We start from the raw sequence: 6,000 nt of genomic DNA, 5'->3' as shown, positions 1-6,000 counted from the left end.
GTGTGCCTGTTCACAACTCTCTGCTCTCCTGCGCCTGACTTCACTACCAGTACGCACACACCTGACAGAGGCCTACAAACCTGACTCAGTTACACTAGCTCTATCAGGAGGAATGGGCCAAAATTCACCCAACTTATTGTGGGAAGCTTGTGGAAGGCTACCCAAAACGTTTGACCCAAGTTAAACAATTTTATGGCAATGCTACCAAATACTAATTGAGTGTATGTAAACTTCTGACCCACTGGGAATGTGATGAAATAAATAAAAGCTGAAATAAATCATTCTCTCTACTATTATTCTGACATTTCACATTCTTAAAACAAAGTGGTGATCCTAACTGACCTTAGACAGGGAATTTTTACTACGATTAAATATCAGGAATTGTGAAAAACTGAGTTTAAATGTATTTGGCTAAGGTGTATTTAAACTTCCGACTTCAACTGTACATGTACATATTACCTCAATTACCTCTATTAACCCAAATCCCTGCACATTGACTCGGCACGGGTACCCCTTGTATATAGCCCCCTTATTGTTATTTTATTGTGTATTTTTCCTTTAGTTTATTTAGCAAATTTTTCATACTTACATTTTTTTAAACTCTGCATTGGTTAAGGGCTTGTAAGTAAAGATTTGACAGTGAGGTTGTATTTGCCTGTTGTGACAAATACAATGTGATTTGATTTGAACTACTTATTGACACATCCAGCCCAAAGCAGGAGGTTTAAAAAAAATACTTTATAGTTGCCACATTTCAGGACGATGTCTTTACATTAGAAATCTTATCAGGCCCTTTAGTATCACATGCACTTATGCAAGTATCATTACATATTCTGGCAGTGTACAATAATTCGTTTAAATGATGAAAAGAATAGACTCATTAACTGGTTCTGACTAAAGGGAGTACAGCTACGACTGTAAGTTACTTTTTCTTAGCAGGTTATGAGAATTTAAGCTACAGTTAAGATCATTAACATGGCAGGTTAGGAAACTTAAATAAGGTTTGGAAAATATATATTGTAAGGGTTATCTTAAACACCCCTACTCAACGAAAAGTCACGTCCTTTCATAACTGTACTCCCTCTAGTCACTACCACATTAATTAACTTGACTGACGTTCACTTTTATGGGTTGGCAAAAAGAATAAACGGATAGCCACGCACTGAATAAACCCCAAAATATTATTATAGTCTGCCGAATCTACATCACCACACCGCTATTCAATGCGCATGCGCACATAGTGTTGAAAGCAGTTTAGAAGCTTTTAATTTCAATTTTAAAAATCACATTGATCTTGTTATTTGATTTCAGGCAAATTTAATAGAATATGTTGAATGAACCAAAGTGTAATTTAAAAAATTTCCAATCAGTAAAAGCACGTTAGATTAACAACAGCATTTTCCCACTTTCTAGTGTGTAGCTTGTGCATAATTTCTGGCAAGTGACAATGGATTTAGTTTCACTGAGAGGGGCGGTTAGATGTGATGATGGCATGTCATTGATGTTATTTTGTCATCTGTAAAAGGTGGCAATTGTAAACACATAGCCTAAACTGATTCAGAGAGGTAGAACACTGGCAGGTCAGCGGCCGTAAGAAAGGAATGTGGATGAAGAGCAATCGACAGCACAGCGCCTGAAGAGCTCCCAGCGCGGCGCGACAGCGAAAGTGAGATCAAGTGGGATGCAGTTGCAACCTGAAGCCCAGTCAGTGTAGATTGGAGTTGGCATTTGCTGTTGTTATCTCGGCAGCATCAAACCTGACCTTTTCTCCACTGGCGTGCATCTTTGAAGTATGTGCTGTCCACAGGTTTTCTGTCTCCCAAAGGACGATATATGGTTATCCACCCGGTAAAGAAAGCAACACTTTTCTCCTAAACAAATTCAACTCTACTCTTCAACTACTCTTTTCGGACTGCTCTTGTGTTTTGGATTGCCTTAAATTTCTCGAGTATTTCAAGGTACGTTGTGTGTTTATTTATAAGGCTGTCCTTCAAGTGTGCATGATGAACGTGTGTTAATCAAATGAAATAGAATGCAGGACATTTGTTTATTTTATTTGAGTATTTTTGATGCTGCAATGTACTTGCAATGTACTTTTAGAAAATATTCATTCAAAATGTGTTATGTGGGGAAATATTMATTCCACATGCACCTGCTCATGTTGTAGCATGGCATGAGGTTAGAAGCTACACATGTAAAGTCCTGACTCCTGTGATTTATTGCAGGGTGATGTGTGCTCACTTGCATCCCACAAGAATGTTAGACAAATTATGTAAATGATAGGGTGGAACACATCACCATTTCATAAGGATTTTCTGTAACCCTTATGATATAAACAAACTGTAATCCTTGACATAATGTATGGTCATAGGGGAGAGTGGGGTAAGGAGAGCCAGAGGGGCAAGTTGAGCCACCCTTGTTTCTAGGAAACCATACACAAAATTAGTAATTTGACCAAATATTTAGTAGGTCATCATTTCATGGAGTCTCCGAAGGAAGAAACCACATGGAAAAAGTTGTAAGCAAGTTATGTCCAAAAAACACATTTATTGTGTTAAGAGGTTTCCTGATGCTTGTATTTAAACCAAAGTAGATTATTTTAAGATTGTTCTATACATCAGTTGGGGTCTCTATAAGCTTCAATATGRGGTCCTAAATATAGCATGAAAATGTATCTTTGTAGCTGTGTGGGCTAATATAGTCAAGATGTTTGCATTGGGGTAAGTTGAGCCAATGGCCATGGGGTAAATGGAGCCAATGGTTGAGCCAACGGCAATTTGAGCAAACTGAAGTGTTTTCTTCCCAGGCGTTAGGCCAGGCCCTGTTGTTACCTTGCATATGTTAAAATTGTTTTAAAAAAGTACAAAGTGTTTGTCAGGTGTTAAGCATGTGTTAAAATATATTTAAAATGATTAAAAGACAAAAAAGCGATTGTGATTGTGTTGAGGGAAGTGGTAATATTTACCACTACAGACATTTTGAGGCAGCTTCATTTAGGGCTCAATTTACTCCATATCGGGGCTAAGTTATTTTTTTTCGACAAGCAAAGTTTTCAAAACTTTAATGTTTACATGAATTCATATTATTTTCCAGGGATACACAACATCCTGAAATATATGTAGATATCATCTTTGTTAGAACGAATACTATATTTCCCTTGATGGAGTGATGCTGAATGTAAAACATGGCTCAACTTACCCCACTCTCCCCTACATCTGTTTATCAAGATGCCTTAAGAAAAAATTGAAAACATTAGGGAGACCTTACAAGAGAATTTCAATTTGCCATGGATAATACATATGGTGTTTTTATGCTTGGCTGTTTTTATTCTTCTCCCTAGGGGGCATCACTGTGGAGAGAGTGAAAATCACCTGCTGCATTGRCATTAGTACCATGTCTTCTTCATAAGCCCAGTTATGCAGAGTTAACATAGAAAGATCTCTGCCACAGTACCAATAAGCCACCTCTGATCCCAGGGTCTCCTGTCATCCTTATGTTCATATGTTTGGTACAGAGACCTTGTATCAGTCCAGACATGAGAGCCAAAAGTGCAAATCTCTCCAAATGAAAGACATTTGATATTTCTCACTGGAAGGCACGTGGATGCCAGGGGGACTGAGGAATGGGTTATTACCGTCATGGATGTAATTTCAGGAGACAGAGACCTGAGCCCCTTCTGGCAGTGTTTAGGAGCTAACCACACCACAGTGCTGCAGAATGTTGAGGGCTTTACATGTGGCACACTGCATCATGCCTTAGCACGATGGGGAGGCGGGCGGGCAGGCGACTGAAGACATTTTGCTCTTCCACTCTGCTCCTACAGAGGATTTGAAGTTATGCAGTAGTCAAGAGATGTGTAATGATAACTGTTGAGGAACATGTTCCCTCGGAACTTCTGAACTGAATCATTTGAGGCATGCTCAGGGAGAAGACAAATCAAGAAATATGGCATTTGACTTTAAAAACAACACATTACATAAAAAGCTAAACTGAATTGTGTCTTATTGGTCCTTTCACTTTATTTCAGACGACTGTACTAGTGACTTTGGCTTGTCATTCACCCACCATTCTAATTTTACTCTAACTTAATTCAATAAAACAATTGTAGACCTTGCACCAGCAGAGGAAGTCATACCAAATGCAGTGGTGGAAAAAGTACCCAATTGTCATACTTGAGTAAAAGTAAAGATACCTTAATAGAAAATGACTCGAGTAAAAGTGAAAGTCACCCAGTAAAATACTACTTAAGTAAAAGTCTTAAAGCATTCAAAAGTAAATGTAATTGCTAAAATATACTTAAGTATCAAAGTAAAAGTATAAATCATTTAAAATTCCTTATATTAAGCAAATCAGACGGCACCATTTAAAAATGATTATTTTTTTAATTTTTACGGATAGCCAGAGGCGCACTCCAACACTCAGACATCATTTACAAACGAAGCATTTGTGTTTTGTGAGTCCACAAGATCAGAGGCAGGAGGGATGATGTTCTCTTGATAAGTGTGTGAATTTGACAATATTCCTGTCCTGCTAAGTATTCAAAATGTAACTAGTACTTTTGGGTGTCAGGGAAAATGTATGGAGTAAAAAGTACATTATTGTCTTTAGGAATGTAGTGAATTTAAAGTGAAAGTTGTCCAAAATATAAATAGAAAAGTAAAGTACAGATAACCAGAAAATCTACTTAAGTAGTACTTTAAAGTATTTTTACACAAGTACTTTACACCACTGACCAAAGTTAGGGTCACATTGTGAATTCTCTAATGCTTCTCCATTGCTGCCAAGTGCATTCAGCATTTTTCTACCCTCTGCTGTCTGAGACTGTCAATCTGTCTGGGACTGAGTCCAGCTTTCTAATGGAGGGTTGGTTGTTTAGCAACAAAACTGACGCATGCGCAACTATGGGGCAAAATAGTCGAGGTTGGCTTAGATTGTTGAAACTATATTTTGTCTCCATGTTTATTGAACAAATGAATACATTTGCACAATGAGGACTTGTTGTCTCTCAAATACATTGTTACAGTTATTGGTTATCTAGCTAGTACATTTTCTTTTGCCATATTAGCATTGACATCAGTCAAAACACCTCCAAACAAGACACCCCACTGGGCGCACACAGGTTGAATCTATGTTGTTTCCACATCATTTCAACTAAATTACACGGAACCAACGTGGAATAGACGTTGAATTAACGTCTGTGCCCAGTGGGATGGTATCAAGAACAATATAAAACTAGCTGAAACGAGCCACCTAAGTTTTCCCACATGGCAGCTCCTTGTCATTGTTGCTAGCTATCTGCCCGTTCAGAATCATAACAACGCACGGCTTCCGGGCCCCTTCCATGTGGGTGCATCATTTTCATGACGTTGTCAGCCAACCCGTCTATAGATGTACTGTTTTTGTTAGAAACTTAAAAATCTCATGAGGATACCCAACAATTTAGAAATTTGAAACCCAGAAGACTTTAAGAAAATGATATACGGACAAAAGTAAATCTTTCTGAAAGCCAGGTTCTTGACATGGAGCCCTTTTTGTTGACTTTAGCTGATATTGGCAGCTCATAAAGGGACTTCATGGACCCACAGTAAAATAGGACATGGGAAACAGGGCTATATGGCTCTGTTTTTATCATTATCTTTGACCTTTGGTAATCCCTTAGAACCTCTATGGCCTTCAGCCTCAGTATTGACATAGAGTTGCAGAGTTTTCCTGTGTGGAGTTGAGGACGGACCCGTTACCAAACTGAAAAGGAAAATAACATGTGAGTGTTTGGACTTTCACAGCACAACTTGACCCAGATTACTCCGTTGTACAGTCTGGGTTTGTGTACTAGCATTGATGCTATACTGGAAAATATGCATCATATTTGTGTTTGAATGGTTAACTGTGTGATACATGGGACCTTGTAAAGGGTTGGGGTTAGGAATCCAAAGCCAGTGTACTGGGAGTGTTGCAGGCCTAACTCATCAGGACAGTCATATGTACTGACGGGTGAAAACC

General features: G+C 38.4%; 1 protein-coding gene across 2 annotated transcripts in view; it reads left to right on the top strand.

Annotated features, from left to right (window-relative positions):
- The first annotated feature begins 1,461 nt into the window (after positions 1-1,461).
- Positions 1,462-6,000, top strand: part of LOC111972192 (breast cancer anti-estrogen resistance protein 3-like) — a 92,767-nt gene continuing 88,228 nt past the window's right edge. For both annotated transcript variants that reach the window (XM_023999085.3, XM_023999087.3), the window contains exon 1: positions 1,462-1,958. The gene's annotated coding sequence lies outside the window, so the exon portion shown is untranslated. The remainder of the gene's footprint in view (positions 1,959-6,000) is intronic.

The sequence above is a fragment of the Salvelinus sp. IW2-2015 genome, linkage group LG13, assembly GCF_002910315.2.
Source record: "Salvelinus sp. IW2-2015 linkage group LG13, ASM291031v2, whole genome shotgun sequence".
NCBI classification, from domain to species: domain Eukaryota; kingdom Metazoa; phylum Chordata; class Actinopteri; order Salmoniformes; family Salmonidae; genus Salvelinus; species Salvelinus sp. IW2-2015.
This window is presented reverse-complemented; position numbering and strand designations above follow the sequence as displayed.